The sequence below is a fragment of the Bombyx mandarina genome, chromosome 12 (genome assembly GCF_030267445.1).
Source record: "Bombyx mandarina strain Sakado chromosome 12, ASM3026744v2".
NCBI classification, from domain to species: domain Eukaryota; kingdom Metazoa; phylum Arthropoda; class Insecta; order Lepidoptera; family Bombycidae; genus Bombyx; species Bombyx mandarina.
Window position 1 is genome coordinate 7,226,963 of NC_143219.1, and position 24,217 is coordinate 7,251,179.

A 24,217-nucleotide genomic window follows, 5' to 3' on the forward strand; every position below is an offset into this window, starting at 1 on the left:
CAAAAAGTTCCTTTAAAATTTAAAATTCCATCAAGGACTATCCCGCACCTGCCCATAGAAAACTTTTGACACGCCGGTTTAAAAGAGTTTTAAAAAAAATAATTGCACGTTTATCCTCCTGAGGGCATTAATTTCCCTTCATCCGAAATTCTGCTTAGAAAACAACCCAATTAGTACATTACTTTTAACTTATATATATTATTCAAGGCACACTTAAAGCTATGCTATTTTATGAATATTTTTACAATTTACATTCATTATAATGACGCATAATACGAATCAATGTGAGCACAAAGCCATTAAACTGCATAAAATCAATATTATCGTACTAACTAGAAAACTAGAGTAACCGTAAGCGTGGAAATAGCAATGATAAATACAATTATCTAGCCTCAATATTAATTATTTATGAACATAAACGCACTATAAAGACGAGAGGCGGCAAATTAAAATGGCAAACAAAAAATATAACAGCACTGTTGTTTATAAATACGTAATTATACTTCTTTCATATGGTAATGATATTTTATAGTTTCAAGGAGTACGCACATGCACAAAAAGTTACACAACTAGGTTTTTAATTGGCCGTCGCAATATTAAATCATATCGTAGCTTGAAGTGGACCGAGCTATTTCTTGACGTTCTCATTTTCTGTTATCCTATTACGCGATCCTTTATTTTTCTTATTTATAAGAAAGACCCGGAAGAATTATTACTTCTGAATCGTTTAAGTCCTTGCGCAGTGCCTGTAATCCTGCGAGGCGAGATTAAAATTCTCGCCCACCGCTAATTAAAAGGGTAGCTTTTCGACCGAGTGATTAATCGAAACAGCAGTGCCGTATTACAAAACTGTTAATGTATTTTGCTTAATGATATGGAAAATGTTAAAGATTTTAAATAATTTGTTTTAATCAACGACACGGACAATCGGACTGATCACCCGAAAGTTATGGAATTGCTATTGATATGAGTTTCTGTATCATCCAACACGTCGCTTATTTTTTTTCTTGTATCCCGGTGGCGTAGTGTAGTGTAAGTCAGTAGTTCAGTATAATAAAAGTTGACGTACAGACAATACGTGTTTCAATCAACAACATCTACTCCCCACACCTCAAATGTCTATACAAAAGAAGGCTTCGTATGTTTGAGACGTAGCGATCTAATAATTCCTTTTTTTTGGTATGGAATTGCGTATCGCCCGAAGGCAATATTTATAAGTTTGTTACAATTACGTTGGATGAACATGAAACATTTGCTGTGTAATAAACTCCGACCAGAGCACCTGCCTTGCCCTTAGGGTTGGTGACACCAGCCTTGCCATATACAATGAACTCATAGCCACGGCCCATGAATTCTGAGGGCGCCATTCCTAGTATTCCTCGCTCGATCTTGTATAAAATAAATTTCATGGAACCTTTGTTCAATTATAAAGCCGTATTAGTTCTCACTTCAACTTTGTGGATTTTTAATGACATTGTAATGATTGAAACCACTGTAGTTTAAGCTCGCTCTATTTTAGCTACCTATTTAACATTTTTTAGTTTGAAATATATTTATTTTCGTCGTTAAAGGCTGTTTAATAAATTTAATCGAACCGTTCGTTCGCTATTTGGTGCCTCAGAAGATTGTATCTCATAGTCAAAGTTCTATTCCAGTTAGATTTAACTATAATTTTTTTAACATTATATATTTGGCATTTAGTGTGCTTTGTTTTTGTTTTGTATGTGTATGTTTGCGGCATATAAAATGCAAGTAAAAATCTAAATTGAATGTACGCCTTTTTCTATAGCCGTTTTTGGTGAAATGCATTACTATGGCTTTTGTCCAGCAAGAAACTACAGTACAACAAATTATTGAAAGATTTTTTTTCAATGGCAACACAATGCATAGCTAGTACGTCATACATAGACTTATAATTTGTACCTCCACTTTTATCCAAGTAGTGATATTCGCCTTATACTGTACTGTAGAGCCTGGCAACCATATACCACCAGATGACCTGAGAGATTTTTGTTGTTTATTGAGATATTTTTTCGGTGTGTCGGTCGAATGCCTTTGCTTTAGATTGCGAGATCGCAATAAAATGTTTTTTTCATCGGCACCGCACCTGAATATTTTTCACGTTTATCTTTAAGTTGCATATTAGTATAGTTTCGGTTACAGGAAAATAGTCTCCGATATGGCTTAAAATTTTTAGATACGCTACGAAATACTGGTTCCTTGCTGTTAGGTACACTAATAATTTAGCGCATCCAATGCATAAATTAATTAATATTAAAATAATTACGGTAGTTGTTTAGTGTCTCCTGTAAAATATAATAATAGAAACACCTTTCCTAAAAGCATCCAAATTACGTTGAATTTTTATTGAAACTCTAAGATAGTCGTATTTCGTCGGAATAGAATAATAATATTCTCTCTTAAATTAAATCAACTTAGGTACAAACAACTCTGAGAACAGGATGGTAGAATATTGTAATGCAACAGAAGCTTGTAGCTCCAGGCGAATGCACGTTTTATTACATTACCAATACAAATATTATTTATTGTTGTTACATTATAATATGTACGTGTAGTTCAAATGTTAAATGAATTATTTCAATGAGTAAAACTCGAAATAATCATAAAATAATAGTCGATAGTGATTCAAGTTTATTGGGTTGAAACAATAAATATTAATAAGATATGTCATTACAGAAGTTTTAATGTCATAAAAGAAATATTTTAGAGAATCGTCCAACATTATGTGGAGGTAGGAGTTAATTAGGGGTCTTCGGCGTGCACTGTGCGGTACCGTGGGTTTCGTGGAGTGGTGGGGCTCGATGGGGTTTAGTCGGTTTTGCGGGGTAGCTCTTGGTGGCTGACGCCGTGCAGTGCCTCGCGCGCCTTTCTCAAGGCGTAGTCTCCCGGCAGGAATTGGGAGAAGAGGAGGACCCCTGTCTTCTTCTTCTCCCTGTTCTTCTCTGGAGGCGCCGGAGTCCGACATAACCCGGTCTCTTACCCCTCTCGACCGGGTATCCGTAAATAGATTCCAAAGCGTTAAAAAAAAAAAAGGAGTTAATTAGGGTTCAAAGTAAGTGGAACTTCCGCGCTCACTTTGAGAAGTTGGGCCCTCGACTGATGGCGACGGCCGGCTCTCTGAGCCGGCTGCTTCCAAACGTCGGGGGTCCCGATCAGGTGGCGCGCCGCCTCTACATGGGGGTGGTGCGGTCGATGGCACTATACGGTGCTCCCGTATGGTGCCACGCCCTGACCCGCAAGAACGTCGCGGCGCTGCGACGTCCGCAGCGCGCGATCGCGGTCAGGGCGATCCGAGGATACCGCACCGTCTCCTTCGAGGCGGCGTGCTTGCTCGCCGGGGCGCCACCCTGGGACCTGGAGGCGGAGGCGCTCGCTGCCGATTACAGGTGGCGTAGCGACCTCCGCTCTAGGGGGGAAGGGCGCCCCGGCGAAGGAGTAGTTCGAGCGCGGAGGCTCCAATCTCGGCGGTCCGTGCTGGAGGCGTGGTCTCGCCGCTTGGCGGACCCGTCGGCCGGCATCCGTACCGTCGAGGCGGTCCGCCCGGTTCTCGCGGACTGGGTGGGCCGCGACCGCGGATGCCTCACCTTCCGGCTGACGCAAATGTTGACCGGCAATGGATGTTTTGGCCGGTACCTTTTCAAAATAGCCGGAAGGGAACCGACGGCGCAGTGCCACCACTGCGCGGACCGTGACGAGGATGACACAGCGGAACACACGCTGGCGCGTTGCTCTGGATTTGACGAGCAGCGCGCCGCCCTCGTCGCGGTCATTGGAGAGGACCTCTCGCTGCCGCGCGTCGTGGCTACGATGCTCGGCAGCGACGCGTCCTGGAAGGCGATGCTCGACTTCTGCGAGTCCACCATCTCGCAGAAGGAGGCGGCGGAGCGAGAGAGGGAGAGCTCTTCCCTTTCCGCACCGATCCGTCGCCGTCGAGCCGGGGGCCGGAGGCGGGAATACGCCCGTACGTCCCGGCCCCTGTAGGTGGCGGCCTCCCCCCGGTGAAGGTCAAGGGGCAACCTGAGGGGGTGAGGCCGCGCGGCGCGCTACTAGCACTCTAGCGCGCTGCCGTGGAATGAATAGAGCGACCGGTCGACGGTGTATCGCGTCCCGACCCGGCAGGCTGGTTCTGGTCCAGCGGGGTATTCCGGGACACCAGCGGCACCGTCTGGGCGGCCCGACGGGCTGCCGTACCGAGACGGCCGACGTTTCAGAGCCTTCGATTCGCCTCGAAGGCTCCGTCGGCTGGGCGTCCTTGGGGTGAGCCGCGCCGTCTGGTTGTAGTGTTGACCGCGGTAGCCCCCCTACCTCATCCGGGTTCTGACCTCGGAGGGGATCGGACGTCGGGTGTAAGAGTGCAGGGGAGTCGTTTAGTGGGTGGGTCCTAAAACCCTGGGGCCCGCGGTCTGCTCACAACACCATGCAGATCGTTGAGTCTCACATACCCCGCGCGCCCCTTTTGCGCGGGGACCTCGTAGGAGGTTCGGCCCTCTACCCGAAAAAAAAAAAAAAAAAAAAAAGGGTTCAAAGTAAAAATTGGAATTCATTAGCACGTTTCAAGCGTTAGAAGCACTCTATTTTCGAAATTGAGATCTTCATAACATGCATCACAGACAACTAGCCTCAAAAAATGACGTAGTTACAATTATTCAGTATTAGGATATGTTGTGACTCCGCACTCATTTCTGCTCAGTACTATTATAGTCATGTATTCCGGTTTGAGTAGCTTTGAAGGAATATATGATCATCGTTATTTTCGAACTACATGTGCGGCTACACTAAAAAGAAATTAAGCATGACGAAATAATAACTTTTGCTATTCATATAGCGTAAATAATTACATAATATATTCTATTACATAACAGTCATATTAATAATTTACACGATCGTATCCCAGTGATTTCTTACAAGAAAAATGCAAAATTGTCTTTGTCACTATATATTTGATTTAAATGGAACAAAAACAAATTATAAATGTTACTCAATCTAAATATGTCACTAAATATGTTGTCCACAACTAATCAGTTACTAAGAAAATTAGCGTGCACAAATGCCCAGATAAAAATTCAGTTTGTAAAAATAGTATGGACAAAAACAATTATTTAGATGGCATACCCAGTGAGCATGTTTGTAAGCGGCAAGATCATAGATTGTAGTAAATTTTACGCCGTTTTTATACGTTTTTATTTCTGCATCGTAATTTAGAGTTACGTTTCCGTTTTCAGTGGCAGCCGAGTATTGTTAACTATCTAACATAATTTATCAATACGAAAACCCGAACCTTAAAGTAGTTAGTGCCTTTAATATGTTCTCTGTATTTAGTTACTGTAACACGCGATAACATAGATAGGTAATGTATGTTTATGGTCCGTATAGCAGGGCTAGTAACAATAAATCAGTTCATTGTAGACGAACTAAGTAATAATAAATCCATTTTTATAAATAGCCATAGACAAAGACTGCACAGTTGAGCACCTTTTTCTTTTCTTTTTGTCAGACAAACCTCATTAATTCTTTTAGGCTTAGAAGCGATTTAGTGATACTGGATTGAAGTGAAAAAAAATTGAAATTAATTTATATTTACAATTTACAATTTTTTTTTCAGAAATACACAAAGAAATACTATTAAATAATAAATAGTTTTTAAAGAATGATTCTCAGGGAGAAGGCAAAATAACACAATTAGGATTATCCCTATCCCATCCTAATTGAGAGTTCGACCTCATGTCTCAAAGTCGGTTGTGGCTTTCCCGCTATGATGTTTATGGGCTATGATACCCATTTAACACTAGGTAGAGACTGTAAGCTGGTACACTTAACTGGTCAAAAAAAAGTTTTAATATCAGTCACAAAATTTCAATGTACACTTTTCCGAGTGAGACATCCATAATGGTAAAGAATAGAGATGTTCGAATAAAATTTCGTTAAACAACCATATTTTAGAATTTCTCACTGCCGCTGCTACACTTATTTCCGGTCGGCATACATCACCAAAACATTAAGACATCAAACCGTTGCGAGGGGTGAACTCATTTTGATAATTCAGGAAACCGTACATCGTGATTTTGGTAATAGCTTTGTTGCGTTATAAGTTAAACAAATGATGGCAGTAAGAACGAAACGATAAATGGAAAAGGCTTCGTCTTTTAGGTTTCATCAATGAATTAATATATATATTATTCTATTTTTATTTTTTTATTGCCCTTGTAGGCAGACGAGCATACGGCCCACCTGATAGTGAGTGGTTACCGTCGCCCATGGAGTTCAGCAATGCCAGGGGCAGAGCCAAGCCGCTGCCTACCGCTTAATACTCTCCATAAGCCTCGTTTGAAGAAGGACATGTCATAGCGCTCGGGAAACACCGTGGAGGGAGCTCATTCCATAGCCGGATGGTGCGTGGCAAAAAAGATCTCTGGAAGCGCACTGTGGATGACCGCAGTGGCTCCAGGTAGTGTGGTAGTATTTCAAAGTTGAAGCTTAATCTTCTTCTACCGAAAAGTAGATATTTATCCTGATTTAGTTGAAAGCCATTATATAAAATTGAGGTTTGTATTGATATCTCAATACCAATACGAGGATAATTTGGAGTAGGCAATTTATAAATACCCCAAATTGGAGTTTATTGAAACTACTTGGTACGAGTACCTGTGTCATTAGGTACGTCATCATAATAAAACTGTTTATTAGTTTTTATATTATAACAAAGACAAAAAACAAGTACAAGTTTCTCCTCTGCTTTTAATTATTATTTTTTGTGTTTAGTAGATTTTGATTTTTTTTTAAAGGGATTTTATGACCTGGTAACTAAGACCTTTAAAAGTCATGTCTTATTTTAATTTATATTCTTATTTTTATGAAAATTGATAATATGGATTTAAATGAAATGAAGATCATTAATTTGAGACATTTATCAACTGGGATGAAATTAAATGAAATGAGATGAGATGAGATGAGATGATATGGGATCAAATATAATCTCAGTAAAATGGTGGTCATTTACTGAGATTTTTTCAGTTGACTTTTTGAAGCATCCCGAGAAGTTACGTCCAGCCGCTTTGTTTCATTTTCCCACATTTGTGTACTTTCACAGATACTAAACAGTTCATAAACCACCGTTATTACATATTTAAACCTGAAGAAACACTAATTAGACAAAATAAAACAAATCACACAACTTCACTCCTCGCGTTCCCGCCAAAAAGTCCAGTAGATTTTGATGAGCTTCATTGTTGCCATACCAAATTATTTTCAAAATAGTATTTTAGCAAAATATAAATTGCAAAATTAAAGAGAAAATATAATACAAATCTATACTAATATTATAAAGAGGAAAGATTTGTTTGTTTGTTTGTATTGAATAGGCTCCAAAAGTACTGAACCGATTGAAAAATTCTTTCACTGTTTGGAAGCTACACTATTCCCGAGTGACATAGGCCATAATCTTTTTTGAAAAAAATTTGAGATCCTTACTAAAACTCTTATAAAGGTGTAAAAAAATTATCTAAAATGTACTTTACATCGCGACAGCATAATAATATGTCTAGCTATTATAGTTATGCCGCAATAAGTGTTCTTTGATTTAAAAAAATAAAATAACGTCAAATATAGTTGAAATTTTTGTTAACGACCCGAGCGGACCAGGAGCGGGCCGTTAGTTTGTAATAATTTGTATCACAGGGCAAGCTCTGTTTCTAAATTGTTATATACATATTGATCAGTGTGTTTATGTGAGAGAGGAGATACCTCAAAATTGGCTTATTAATATTATTGTAAATTTGTGTATTTATTTTTTAGCCTTATTTCTGTAACTACTTTAAGATAGTTGATAAGTATACATTCAGACAAATAGGTGTATAGATAATAATGAAATGGCAAATAGTATGAAATTAACTACTTTCAATTCGACAAAAACTATGTTGAATAACTTCCAGTACCGCAGACGATTCAATTAGTGAAAATAATTAATTGTAAAACGCGAAACATTCAACACATTCCGATCGAACCGAAGCGGTTGCATTTAACAAAAAAAAAAGTGTGCGTAATTTTATACACACAGCTGTATCGAACCGCCAACATTATTCTTCTGATTGTTCCATTTATTGGAAAAATTCAAGTAATTTATTTTTAAATTCACATTTATTTGCGCACTGGTGTTCACCTGCGATTGAATTTTTCACGATCCGCCATATCCCTAGCCTTACCAAGATCTGTAAATGGCGGTAACCACATACGATCCTTTGGCAATTTTTGATTACAATAAAAAAGCAAAAACATCTTGCTTTTATCTACACCTTGCTGTCATAATTAGTTTTATTATAAAAAGGATTACAAAGAAAGCTCCTATTCTAAATCTCTGTCTAGTTTGCTACAATAAAAAAAGAAAGAATAAAAACACGCCATATTAATAACGTACAACAAAGTAACACGAAACTGGCTACTGATGAAAATCTATACATGCAATAAGAACAATTAGTATAAAAGCAACGGTTTCTGTTCGGTTTTATTTAGTTTAAAAAATTCAGCTTAACCGACTACTCTACTGCAGTATAATACTTATAGTAGGTATTGGTATTTTAAATAATAATTAATAATTATTAATCATATTTGTCACGTACCATGTTACTAGGATAAACTAGATCAGAGCTCTCGTAATGTTAAGCGGTTACTGTTGAATAGGTAGGTAGCGGTACTTGGTAGGCAGCGGCTTCGCTCTACCCCTGGCATTGCTGACGTCCATGAGCGACGGTGACCACTTACCATCAGGTGGACCGTATGCTTGTCTGCCTACAAAGGCAATAAAAAAAGAATAGCATATTCGATCTTTTAAGTATTATAGACAGAAATGAGAAAATGACAGAAGAGAAACAGGAATCTTGGTAGAAAAATACCATAAGAACACTATTTTACGGGCAGATATTGGGATATTAGTATCTTGAGCCCAAATGCATCTATCATAGCCAAAAAAAATTCAGCGTGTCACTCATGTTATTATCTATGCCAATATGTTAATACTAGCAGAATGTAAACAGTGATCACCTATGAGTATGAGATTTGCACGATTATCACGAAATTTTTATACGAGTTGCATGTATTTTACTGCTTGGACCACGAGCGCACTTAATAAAGACATCTGCAGAGCCACAAACCCAATGAAGTCACAGACCTTTGTTAATGCTCGATAATTAGAACTGTAAGCGAATTAAAAAAATACCTGAGAATCCGATTGGCAGATAAGGTGAGCGCGATTGTCTGTGGATTGCATATTGAAAAAACATGCAACAGAGATAAGGCGTTACATGCATGAGTGAGTTAAAGGCATCGTCGGAGCACACAGGGTAATTACATTTCCTACCAATGATACAGCTAACACTTGCGCATAACGAGTGCTGTGCATTGCTTGTTCGATTCATGATCACAAAATATTCTCATTGTTATTCCTAATAACCGAAATTTGTTTTAGGGATACAGTTTAAAGAATTACTACTTAGACATGCAAAAATTTTATGTTATGCTAATATCGTTATGACAATTGAAACACTTATTAAATGACATTAATTTATGTAAAAAAAAAATTGTAGACGTAGACGGTAGCTATCAAGATATTGAAATGTTGACGAAAACGATAATTATTATTGTTACTAATCCGTGACGACGAAAACTAGTTAAGTATTGTTAAGAAAACTGTTAAATATTAGTATTTGAAATATTGGAAACTATGATATGCTTAGTGTATACTGAACATAACAAAAATACTGAACATAATTAAGTTCTCTAATGCCGCCATCTTTTGTTTGTCACGTAGCACATAGAAATGCTATTTTGGAATATTTTTAAAGTGATCCGATGAGTATTATTAAGTTTTAAGGTGTAAGTTGATGTACATATTATTATGTGCGTATTGTGTTGATTTTGGTTTTTTTTTTTGTTTGTTTTTTGTGTAAACTTAAATTTCTCTTTTTTTTTCCTTTGTTCACTTTCTACCTATATGTGATATGTATATGTTATTTTTGACTTTTACAGCTTGATTTGCATATGTTAATCATCATTTTTATCCATTACTAGCTAACCCGGCAGAATTCGTAGTACCTCAATCGATAAATAAAAGACCTAAACTTTTGTATAAAATAAACTTAAAACAAACAAAAGAAATCCGTCCGACGGGGGGGTGACATCAAAGAAAAATCAAAATTGTTAATTCCGATCATTTTCATATTTATCTACCTTTTAAACCTTCTCTGGACTTCCACAAATAATTCAAGACCAAAATTAGCCAAATCGGTCCAGCCGTTCTCGAGTTTTAGCGAGACTAATGAACAGCAATTCATTTTTATATATATATAGAAGATAGAAGAAGAAGATTATCACTCCCAACCCCAGTCTTCGTTTACCAAAAGGCTTTCATACCCCTTGGTACCATGACTACTTATAAAAGAACAGCTCCAAAACGAAAAAGGTGGTGAAGCTGTTGAATAATGAAGTGTTACATAGAAATCGCCTTTGGAAACTTATGAAAAGCTAAAATCAGATGATTCGCGCGGTCAGTGAACCCGTATTGCGTCCGCTAGCTGTCACCTCTTTAGATTGCGGGTTGGTGTATTATGGACTTTTAAAACGATAAGATGTTGTTTTTTAGTTTAACTTAGAAAAAAATATTTCGCCTAAAAATAAAATGAAAACACGTTTTAATAGCAAATTGAATCAAAAATTAACAAAACATATTTTTATGATATTATTTTGATCCGAATATTAAGCCAAATTTTTTTTTTATTATCATTAGTCTCCAGTACATACACACGTGAAGCAGTAATGCGTTTCGGTTTGAAGGGTGGGGCAGCCGTTGTAACTATACTGAGACCTTAGGACTCATATCTCAAGGTGGGTGGCGCATTTACCTCGTAGATGTCTATAGGCTCCAGTAACCGCTTAAGACCAGGTGGACCTAAGTAATTACCGATAGCAAAAGAAATAAACACAAAACAACGTTTAACTTGCAACACGAAGTCGAAAATCTCCATAATGAATATTATTCAACGGCCGTCTGGTGTAGTGGTAAGTGACATGGTCACTACACAAGGGGGTCGCGGGTTCGAATCCCGCCAAGGGAAGATATTTGTATGATAAATATAAATGTCTTTTCCAGGGTTATGGATGTATATTAAATATATGTATGTGTATAATAAAAATCTTACATTTATTTCCGTTATCTGGTACCTGTAACACAAGCTCTTTACGAACTTATCACGGGACCAGTTAACGTGGCGTGATTGTTGTTAGTAAATGTTTATTCTTGCTTCAAAGCTCATGCAAGCCTCGCGCTATGTCATACAAGTCTAATGTAATAAGATCCGTATAGAAATAGCCATCTAAGCAATAAAAAAAATAGTCTTGTAAGAAACCCAAAACATTTAAACTTATATTATTCTATAGTAATGAAGAATGCGAGTGAAGTGATATTGTTTGACAAGAAGCACGTACGAATGTTTACGAGTATAAACGGATAAAAATAAAACAGCTAAGTACAATTTTCACCTGTGTTTGTCAGCCGATTTTTTCTATGTATTATATCATCTATTAGTCAGCTTATGAATAAAAAAACATGATGTTTTTTTCTGTAAATGTCTGTAAAAATCAAATGAACCAATGTAATAAACGAAATATAAATTTCATCACGAGTCTGGTACAGGTTAGTGAAAAAAATATATAAATTTATAATCGTAAAATATTACACAGTTATAAAACATTAACGATGTTAAATTCTCAAATTAATACTATAACATAAATACCAAACCGTCATTTAACAGATATTAACTATTAAAAACATTGATCTTAATTAAAAACCTTGTTTGCAACAAGCCAGTTTTTTTCGTTAACTAATTGATAAAGGAAGTACTTTTCAATAAGTGTGTACTTTTTAATTACATCACGCAATATTTTTGCCGTATTGATTATGTGGCAAAGGCGTAGAAATTAATGTTAATTGCATTGTTAGTTTTATCACGTGTAAGAATGTATTTATGCATTCCAATACACAGATCAATTGGAGGTTAGCGTCGGTAGACTCAAAGACGAAAGTATTTATAATTCCAAATGTTTTACTTTCGCACATCAATATTTTTCGTATCTCTAGAAGGAATATAAGGGGAAGTGCTTACACACGAATGGCAGTCTGTTCGCAATATGTACATACATAGGTGCTCGTTCTGAATAGCACGAATGAAAATGTTTGACTATTTTTATTAAGAAGAGAAAATCTTATTTGACGAAAATGGACTACATATAGATGATGTTGATATCCTCGCGTAGTCACTGTTGAACTAAAAGAAAATGAATTTATTAATTTAATATTTGTCTGAGCAAAATATACCTCCGCGCCATCTATCTGTACTAATAGTCTCTGTGCCTTTGTTATTTATTTTATCACACTGACTAACCCTATCCCACCCCAATACACCTATTCTTTCTTTGAACAATTTTCATCATTTACAGTCCCGGTGAGTTCAATATTGAAGTATAGTGTGTGTATAGTGTGTGTGTGTGTCTGTGTGTGTTTATGTGTGTGTGCGTGTGTGTGTGTGTGTGTGTGTGTGTGTGTGTGTGTGTGTGTGTGTGTGTGTGTGTGTGTGTGTGTGTGTGTGTGTGCATGTGTGTGTGGATGTGCGTGTACAACTCTGTACAAAATAGTTTAAAAATGTCTATTAAACCTTGAAAATTTTAGAAGAATAGTTCGGAAACTACATAATTATGCAGATCAGGCAAACTGACCTACATCCCACGTCACGATGGCTCGTCACCGTCACTCATGACATCGGTGAAAGGCAGGGCATACCCCTAAATCTTTTCGAAGCTCGTTCGAAAACAGACCTTTTCTAAAACTCAGGAGCTACCACAGAGTAAAGCTCTATCCCAAGCCGGATGGTACTGGATAAATGACCTGTGATAATGCAACGTAATTGAATACAGTTCAACTCCAGTACATAATGGTATCATGGTAAAAATATCATCTGAAGCAGTTCATGGAAATATGTTCATTGTCTATTTAAAGTATAATATTTTTCTTCGACTGCCCCAATATCGTGTCCCGTCTTTATGATATCCTTCCTAAAGACATCCCCCGGACTATTAATATTAATTCTCTATTAACTTTCGTATATTCTAAACATGTAAATACATATTCTAGGTAATATTTTATCTGCTAATAATCTTTAAATTAGTTAGTTGAGCATATTTGTTTGTGCTGTTCTTAAAATCACAGATACGACGCGTATGGAAATACTGATTAAATTTATTTTTTGTATTTAGTTTTTTTCTCTTCTAGCATCTGTCATTTTTGTGCATACTTTGATATTGGCAAAATCAATGCCAAAGGCATTCGAGCCAAATTTCTTTATAAAAAAAATATATGTATAAATATATTATTTTTACTAAAGAGAACATTATTGTTGTGTACAAGTGTAATAATAACCTTAAGCAGTAACACAGTAACAGTAATTTTATTTCAATTTGCACTTCAAAGAAATTTAAATCATAGCAGACAACGGGACTCCTTTACAGTATCTATTTATCTCGACGTAAGGAAGTTGAATTACCGTATCTAAGTATTCCTTACGCAAACAGCTTACCGTGTGACTGTATCCTTACATCTCACTCACAGCACGAATTACGTCTGTATTTTAAGACTCTTAAGACTTCATACAATTAAGCCGGTCAACTTCACCGTTCCTTAAAATACAAAACATGAATGTATTACATTCACCGTTCCTTAAAATACAAAACATGAATGTATTACACGAAATATTTATTTAACTGGTTTCTATTTTGAACCATCTTTTAGTGTGATTGTTTGTTAAAACAAGGTTATCATATTCTTGACTATGTCATTTAAACATGAATGAAGTCGTGATTTCTTCACATTCTTTATAATGCTATTTCAATTTTTTAATGCTACTAAAACTACTTTAACTGCCTGATGTCGCGTTTATTATTTTCCTTTTATTGTTACCGATATACCGACTACCTGCTTACGTGGTCACGGACGAATGAAAACCGAATAAAACACTCAAATTGGATTACTTGCTCGAATACAACTTCAATTTGTTTCGTAGAAGTGCGTGTGCATAAAGTCATAAAAATCATACTACCATACCAAAGTATACACATTTTTTGTTGCAGTTAGTGGTAAGAATGTGAGGTTGCACTGGTACGTACCACCGTCCTATAAACTTTTTTTTTATTGCTTATATGGGTGGACGAACTCACAGCCCACCTGGTGTTAAGTGGTTACTGGAGCCCATAGACACCTACAACGTAAATGCATCACCCACCTTGAGATATAAGCTCTAAGGTCTCAAGTATAGTTACAGCGGCTGCCCCGCCCTTCAAACCGAAACGCATTACTGCTTCACGGCAAAAATAGGCAGGGTGGTGGTACCTACTCGCGCGGACTCACAAGAGGTCCTACCACCAGTCAAACCTACCTATTCCTACCGCAAATTAGTAATGCTAAGATGCGTTGACGAGCTCCCGGCTAAGTGGTTCCCGGAGGCCATAGACATCGACAACTTAAATGCCACCATTACCTCGAGACCCGAATTTGAAGTATCAGGCTACACACTTCAAACTGAAACGCATTACTGATTCAAATTCTACGACATTTTGTCGACTCCAAATTATTTCACGCCACAATAAATTACCTTTCCATATCACGCACTCATTAAGAGCTGCTCAAACAAAAACACGAACTACCAAACTTCACGTTGGACTTTAATCTAAATTGTTAAGATGTAACCGGCTGCAAACATTAAATTTTAATGATTACCGAACAGTGTAGTCTATTCATAAATTTTTTCCCTATAACTGATAAGATGAGCACACGGATTAGGCCACCGGGAAAGCAGGATGTACCAGTAATCTTATTAGCTAAGACACTGTTTGCCTCATATCTGCTCTGCGTTTCAAAAGCATGTAATTACGTTGACAAACAAAAGGTTTTAATGTCTATGTATTTTTACTCTGAATGTTGTTTTTGCTTAGCTACTCCTAGAGTGGACAGGTTTTAAAAAAGTTTGAAGAGACCCTTCGGCGGTTGGCAGCGACTTATTTGCTGATGTTGAGCGTCTTTTCTGTATGTGTGGGGGAGTGCTCCCCTCCACACTGTTTCCCGAGCGCTATGACATGTCCTTCTTCAAAAGAGGCTTGTGAAGAGTATTAAGCGGTAGGCAGCGGCTTGGCTCTGCCCCTGGCATTGCTGAAGTCCATGGGCGACGGTAACCACTCACCATCAGGTGGGCCGTATGCTCGTCTGCCTACAAAAGCAATAAAAAAAAAATCTATTCGCTGGTAGCCGCGGGGCCTATTCAAAAAAAAGGGGGGGCAAGCTTATAAAATTTGCTAACACTAGCTCTAGCAAGAGGCGTGCTTCATAGAATCTACCACCGGATCAGAATCGCGACACATTGAGAAGACCCGGAGAGAAATTCAGTGGGCTGCGTCTATGGGTTGAGCCTCTGATATCGCTGTAATCCATGAATGATGACGTACACTTATTATTATTATTATTATCAACTACAAAGTTTTTATTCTCAAATTTCTATGAATTTCGGTAAATACTGAAAAATCGCGGCACTAGGCCAAGTAGAGTTTATTTTCAGTTTTAGTTTCGTCTGATATTTCGTCCTGCAAAAACATCCGAACAATCCGGCAAGTATTTAAAATTGTGGCTTTTTGCATGGTGTAAAAATATATATTTGGGTAAATCTAATAGTTTGATAAAGTGGTGAAGGTGCTTTGGTATGACTCCAGTACTGGAAAGCATCAGCGGCAAACTTATTATTATTATTATTATTATTACACTTATATCCGAATGCTTATCAGATTTTGACAGTCATAAAAAAACACGTAGGTATTCGCTGTTCAACCCACGCTGGTTCTGACCCAGCGGGGTATTCCGAGGGTAGACCATTCTAACCGGCGCCATCTAGGCGGGCTTCGGATAGCCTGCCGACCGAGAGGACTGGTGGTCGTGGCGCCGACGACCGCCAGTCCGGCGTCCCGAGGGGGAGGGTGATGGGAGAGATGTGCTCCGCACTAAACGCTTCACTTTCCCCCCTTTGCCTTTTCATGAGTTCTGTCTCATGCGAGGTTTGGACGTTGGTTGTTGAGCGACAGGAGGTTTTAGTCGGTTCAACTCCGACATGCCCCGCCCTCCATCCCCAGTGGAGGGCGGAAGTCCGGTGATTTCCTCCTGACAAAAAAAAAAAAAAAAAAGGTATTCGCTGTAAACCACTGAAGTAGGAAACCTATCTATGTTGTAAACGCTCTACAAATCACTTAGCATAGTCGACTATTTTAATTGTCAATGTTTACAAGTCACTGGACGATCTATTACTAGAAACACATAACACAGTCGTATGCTCGCATTATGACAAAACTACTCAGCGGACAATAGCGTTATCTGATTCACAACAATGCATATACGTATAAGAATTTTAATTGGAAATATGAGAAGTGAACGTTGTTGTGATTTAGAGCAGTTTCTATCCTACCCTCGTTAGATTGTTACCGAGATATTGTATTCTTTATGGCCGATGATTACCATACGTAACGAAGCGTAATTAAGTTAAAAACGCTGATTATTGTTACAATATTTTTTCTATTACCTTTGCAGGTAGATGAGCATATGACCCACCTGGTGGTGAGCAGTTACCGTCTTTCATGGACGTCTACGCTAAGGGCACAGCCAAACCGCTGACCACCGTTGAATACCCTCCGAAAACCTCGTTTGAAAGAGGACATGTCATAGCCCTCAGTATCTCTGGAAATGCGCTGTGGATAAAACTTAAGAAACATCTGTGATTGTTGAAATCATTAATTAGTTTGATTCCTCACGACAAAACAAAACATAATTTTCCATTTCGCATTAATAACATTTCGGGTGAAATATCAAATTGCTATAGAATTACGTACTTGGAACAGTCTTGCCTGTAAAGTAAGAGAAAATCTGTGATAGCAGTATAGTAGTATCGATACAACAAATAGTGTTCATTTAAAACGAATGAACAGATATTTCAACTGGAAATCACAGAAAAAATTCCAATCAACGGAAAATTTCAATAAAATTAACGAGTCAATTACGCCCCCTTCGATGCGAAATTAGGTATGTCTGTTGTAAAAAACGGCCGCCAAGGGTTGCCGAATTTCTTTTCGGTACTGTACATTTATTTAATTAATTACATTCTTACGAATGGGGCCCCCGGCCGTCCGAATGTCCGAATATTTGGAGTTCTTTCGTACGAAATCTACGAGTTCAATTGGATGTGTATTCTCTTTTTATTTGTTAAAACCAGAAATATTATATCTATATATTAATACGTGAAGCAAAAACTTTGTACCCCTTTTTACGAAAATGGCGCGGACGGAGAAGTATGAAATTTCTCACACTTATAGAAAATATAGAGAAGGAGTGCACAATGCTAATTTTTTTTTTTAAATAATGCATAAAAGATACATTAAATCAATAAAAAACACATTACACACACTGCCATGTATTTGACACACACATATGTATATATACTCTTTGTTTATTGTCAAACTTCAGTTAATGCTTAAAGTTTGTGGTTAAATTGAAAATAAGTTAATATTGTAAGTCTTTAATATTATTTGTCTATAGTGTAGTCTTGACGAAATCTGTGATTATAGAAGTATAATAGTCTGTGACAATATAACCATAATAATGTTCAAACTTATAATTTCAATTAATTATAATCGAATTTCGACTACTGCGGGACCACTAGTTAGTATTAATTTAAGTATTTCCCGGTCGTAACGTTGACCTGCATTGGTAAATACCACCAAACTGCAAAAGTATTTTTGCCGCGAATCAAATATGCATTCTGGTTTGAAGGGCGGGGCAGCTGTTATTAACTAATGTCAAAATATAATAATTGACATTTCGGAATGATATGTACATAATATATGTGAGAGTATGCACCCGTGACTACTTAACGCTAGCTGGGTCGTGAGCTTGTTCAAGCAACTATGCCTCAAAAACATTATATGAACACGAATAACAAATTAATTCGACGCACGATACATCGTGTAATAAAAATCAAACCCGTAAAATTATAATTTGCGTAATTACTGGTGGTAGGACCTCTTGTGAGTCCGCACGGGTAGGTACCACCACCCCGCCTGTTACTGCTGTGAATCAGCAATGCGTTTCGGTTTGAAAGGTGGGGCAGCCGTTGTAACTATACTGAGACCTTAGAACTTATATCTCAAGGTGGATGGCGGCATTTACGTTGTAGATGTCTATGGGCTCCAGTAACCACTTAACACCAGATGGGCTGTGAGCTCGTCCACCCATCATCATCATCATTTCAGCCTATCGCCGTCCACTGCTGAACATAGGCCTCTCCAATAGATTTCCAGTGCGACCGGTCCATTGCCACCTGCATCCAACGAGACCCAGCGCTTTTTACTAGGTCGTCGGTCCATCTAGTAGGTGGCCGTCCCACACTAAAACCCATCTAAGCAATAAAAAAATAAATAAAAAACATCAAAACATCTAATCAATATCTGTGTGTATGTATCACGACACCTAGATATTAAGATCGGTTTAATCAAAACAAATTCCCAGCAACGAAACTTAATTACGGCAACAGCATACATTTTATGAAACAAATCGATTCACAGCTCCAAGTTTGAAAAAAAAAAGCGCACGAAACTGTTATTAATAAAAAAATCAAATGTGCAAATCATATCTCGGATGGAGTTTTTTTAATTTTTTATTTCAATTTCCGAGGGTTCGCTAAACGATTGTAGCGAACTCTATTATTCCCGTAGCGGTGTGACGTAAGCAGATTCGGCACTCAACGACCGTTTGTTATTAAACGTAATAATATGTATCATAACGTATTCATATCTATCATCTCAATGGATTTGCCAATGGTATTATTTTGAGTTGCACATGATTAATGGGCGCGCTTTTTTCACATGGCGGCATGAGAATGAACGAATTATTTATTTAACTAGATGACTATTTTTGTTAGTGTTCTTAGTAATAAAGTAAAGCATTATGTTTTTTTTTTTTAATTTTATTATACCAGTGAAACGCTTTTAGCTTCTGATAATTGTAGATTCAAATCCTTTTTGACTCACTTAACACCAGATGGTACGTGAACTCCCCTCTCCGTTTAGAGCAATAAAAGCATATTGTCGAATGACATCGCATGTTTATAACCTGAACAGACTATGATCAACACCAACCAACCACATTGCAGCACTGTAAATTTCATTTAGTATAAATAAATTTGTCGAACATGCTATTTTGTGGTCATCGAATGAAATGTATCGTGGCCACGCTGTAACGTAGAGCTGAATTAATACTGTAGTAAAAAAACGTATTGAAATGTTAATAGGCATTTGTGGCCCCACAGGTAACGGTGTGCTCCTATTGGGTAATGCACATATGCCGCGTCTCAAATCTTGTTAGCAGATATGAATTTTAGAACATTAATTTGTACACAGCATGTAGTAAGGATCAACATTCAGAATAAAAGAAAAGCATCGTGTTATAAAAGGAATTCATCTTAAACATTACAGTTTGCTTAATTATTAGTTGTACTCAGAGCTTGCAAGAATACATGTTGAGTAGAATGGAAGTATGCTTTGTTGTACATCAATATAAAAATAACAAAGTAATGAGAAATGCAAAAGATTAAATACAATAGTAGTTCGGGCGGTCGCTAAGAGCAGTATTTTCCAGAAAACTATCGGAAGGACAAGAATTACTTAAAGAAAGAAATTCACCGCGATGTACTTGTCGATTAAAAAAACAAGATAGAAATAAACGATAAACAATATACAGATACATATGGATACAAAAGTGACAAACTCTGGCTATATCTGCCGCAAAGCATTCTTACACTTAACTATTTTATACTAGACAAGCCCGGATCTGTTGACCAACGCTAAAATGGTCCCTAATTAGAATTCAGTATCACTATAAAAAAAATCTTATTTATTGCTTAAATGGGTGGATGAGCTCACAGCCCACCAGGTGTTAAGTGGTTACTGGAGCTCATAAACATCTACAACGTAAATGCGCCACCCACCTTGAGATATAAGTTTTAAGGTCTCAAGTATAGTTACAATGGCTGCCCTGCCCTTCAAACCGAAACGCATTACTGCTTCACGGCAGAAATAGGCAGGGTGGTGGTACCTACCGGCGCGGACTCACAAGAGGTCCTACCACCAGTAGTAAGTAAGCTTTATTAAAAAAAACGTCGTAACGCAACGACTGTTAGACTCAATTGATTTAAATTCTAGCATGTTTTGAATAAGCTTTTAACTAAACGCAAAAACTATCATTCTAGAATTCTCTGACTAAAAATACTAAACGTATACTATATAAAACTCAAAATTTTATTCCCAAATATAGCGTTAGCACTGACGAAGCCCAATGTTCCAGCAAGCACGCTATCGAACTCAAAAAAAAATCTGTAACACCGAGCGTATTTCCAAAACAACAATTTATTATAACTTTCTTAACGTCGTATTACGTCACTTTCTATTTACCTCAAAACGTTTCATTTGCATAATAGCTTTTTTTACCGCCATTACTATTTACGTTAATATTCTCATTCGTTGGGGTCGCACGCACAGAAAACATAAAGACAATTTGTATGTGGCCGCCGTTTATGTAAATGTTTCAAACGATATGCCGTGTAGGATATATATATATAAGAACGGGAGCGGCCCGTATTTACACAACGAGGTGCGGTTGCATACAGGAAATTGTTTAATTAATTCAATGAACAATTATTAAGGTAATTTGATTTACTTTTGATGGATTTAGATTTTCGGATAAACTGATTGTGTGGTCGCAAACGCACTTGCATATTATTTAAACAAAAACATGTAATCGTAAGCAAAACATACGTTCCTCTAGCTCCAAACTGACATACCCAGTGCTATGTGTCTAAGTTTAAACAAGGCTCTTCATCATACAAATTTCTCAAATCGAAATCGAGGCCATAACACTAATATACATCAGCACTCTAAATATATTTCATTCCTGCATCCTTCCAATTAAATCAGAAAACTTTATTACAAGGTCGTTTCCTTGCCCATTTTACAATAACTCCAACACTTAATTAAACTTTCGCATCCAAAACACAAATCCAATTCTCTTAATAACCAATTTCAGTTCCTTTAATCAACAATCAGTCTATTAAGAGTCGGATAGAATTTTTCGTTTCATTCGTCTTAAGTCGTCAAAAACAAAGTGCAGACGTCATCTGCGGTGTTATTAACGAGTCTAAATAATTACAGGGCACATCAATCACAGAACATATGCAGAAGAGGATTTTGTGCGAGTCAGCACGGAGTCGGCTCACTGTGCAACCCTTCCTTTGATATCTTACGAATGGAAATTAAAACTAATTTCAAAATTTAAATTCATTGTGATGTTAGCGATAGTGGTTTTATTTCAACGAATTTAATGAAAGCATTACGTGTCATTTGTAGTTTACATTTAAAAATACTTTTGTTAATTATTTCAATATTTTAAACTTCACAATAAAACAAACATAATCGCCAAATGAGCGAAAACTTTAAATATTTTTTTTAATTACCTACGATGATAGTGACAATATCACAAACAACACAGCCGCTGGAAAAAAAAACAGAAGCGATCGGAACCCTTGAAATAATGACTTACCTACACAATGATCAGCACTTTTCGGGTAGAACGCCACAAATTGACCGCAATTAAAAGAACAATGACCAGTTTCAATTCCCCAAACTTAATTTCCTCCGATCCAAACGTGTAACTAACCGAAAAACATTCACGAAATGGTGGATCGGGTGGCTTTGCCCCGTTGGTATTACGATCGTATATCGTTTTATCATTCTAAATAAATGTAATTATGCTTATATTTTTCTACAATAATTTTAATCATACTACACTTCGACGTATAGTAAAATCGTACACACATCTGAGCGAATAAACTTTCTAGATGCACTATACGTTAATAAAGCGTTAAGTCAATAATTCCTGTGAATTTATTTAAAATTGAAATTGATGATTCACGTTCGAAACTCACTCAAGTGTCTGTAAAAGCAATGAAAATAATAATTAACATTTTGACTGTGACTGGCTGTGTCGACATACTGGGCTCTGGGGCACGCGTCAATATGTATCTGACGTCTTCACCCATCGTCACTATCACGTTTTATCAATACAACAAACTTAAATTTACCATCTCTAATTCTATAGGAATACCAATTTGGCCTCTATGTCCATCTGTTAACGAACCAAAATAAGTTACACGATGTTTCTTGATCGCAATTTCTTCACGGCATTAAATGTTGCTATGTCTTTGAAAGCCTAATTAAGTTTTTTATTGAAAATTATTGATTGACAGATGGCGCTAGCGGCTATTATAAATGGATACGTTACTTTGAAAGTTCGATTTAAAACTACACATATTAAGCGCTTTGTTGAGTTTATACGTTATGTAGTTTGATTGAAGTTTGTGCCCTAATTTATTAAATCCGCAACGTTTTCAAGGTCGAGCACTATATACATTTTCAATTGACAAGAAATAGTGAATCACAATCATATAACAACAATAAGAAACGGATAAATAGACGACAGAAATTATAACCTAGAAGTTTGAATTCATTATTTTCAACAAAACTATTTGCGGAATATGTAGATACAGTCCTGTGCCGATCTATTAAATGTAGTCTTGTGCACGACCCATTGAGAAGCAATAGGCATAAACGGGAAATCATAAAGAATCCATCAACATCAGTGCTGTGCCGATCGCAAAATCCCGCATCAATCATAAACATCAAAAAGGATTAAAATCTACGTTGCACCTTCCGAAGCACGAGTACCCTTGTTTTTCTCTAACCCGTAAATACTGAGGGGCGTAAGTATGGCCGGGGGGCGGTAAATATTATCAAGGGGGGCAGGGAGATTACCCCTGCCCCTATAGGGGGGCACTATCCCTTATCGCGAACGTTACCCTCGCCGGCGGCGGCCGCTAGACCGCCAAAATGTGGGGCAAATCGATTCATCTGTCCCATTTTTGTGCATCTGGACCGTTATCGATTTTCACTGGCGTTAGAACAAATCGATTATCAAGTGCAACTTTAAAAACAATAGTAGATTAAAATTTTTAAACCAAGTATGTTACGAATGCACACTAGAAGATCGTGATAAACACTAATCGGACAAAGTTTTTGACACAGATAAAATTCTTAAGTTCTAGTATGCGTACTAAAGTATGGAGTGTCGATTCTAGAAATTAAAATCATTTTATATGAGCCGTAAATTACATTTAATCGAACTGAGATGCGGCTGACCTGCGGAATACCATTGACCTGACGACTGTAGCCGTTTTACAACACACTACTTAGTTGTTAAAAGCGCTTAAAATAATCGCAGAGATTGTTTAATGGCTTTTCTGATTTATCTTTGAATTAGGCTCAGGATAACACTCTCAACAAGCTTTGTCTGTAATTATGGAAGGAAAATACAGCAACACTAAATATTTTATTTGTGTAATTTTATCAATAGTCAAATAATTCAAAAGTTTAGGTTACTTTTAAAATTAAATTTTTTGTACATATACCTAAGTAGATTATTAACTTAGCTTTTTCACTATTGTCGATGGATAGACGAGTAAACGACTCTGGTGGTTTAAAATGGTTACTGGAACCTTATGACAGTACGACGTGAATGTCACCACGTACTTTGACGATTACAAGTCGAATTACGGTAATCTTAACTCTGAAACTTTTGTGGGTGCATTAAAAAAAAAAGAGAATACCATACCAATATCTCACGTCCATAAATCATATTCATATCAAAACCCGTTGTCCTAAATTTGCGGCGAAAATGTTTCGTGTACGAAACCTAACTATGCCATACCATTGCCATAATCAAAAATACTTTTAGATATTAATCCCGCGTTTTTCACTGTCATTACATTATTTCGGACGTCTCGTAAGTCGTGCGTTATAAGCCGACAGTTAGCACGATATTAAAATGTCAACAGAATTCCGAATGATAATAAAAAAATCGAGATTAAACTATAAAACTAGTTTTAATTAGTCTGCGACTCGCGAAATCCCAATAATTTATAATGTTGTTGATTTAAAAAAAAAATGTTTTGATTAAAAATAAAAC

The 24,217-nt window shown here is 37.1% G+C and overlaps 1 protein-coding gene and 2 long non-coding RNA genes across 14 annotated transcripts in view; 1 reads left to right on the forward strand and 2 right to left on the reverse strand.

Moving 5' to 3' along the window:
* Positions 1-24,217, forward strand: part of LOC149501776 (uncharacterized) — a 423,933-nt gene that overhangs the window by 237,454 nt on the left and 162,262 nt on the right. The window lies entirely within an intron of this gene.
* dac (dachshund family transcription factor) overlaps positions 1-24,217 on the reverse strand; it is a 174,941-nt gene that overhangs the window by 142,830 nt on the left and 7,894 nt on the right. The window lies entirely within an intron of this gene.
* On the reverse strand, positions 12,584-17,602 carry LOC149501778 (uncharacterized). Its single transcript, XR_016323991.1, has 2 exons — positions 13,766-17,602; positions 12,584-13,726 (listed from the first exon to the last, which is right to left on the reverse strand). It is a non-coding gene; the product is annotated as an uncharacterized LOC149501778 (long non-coding RNA).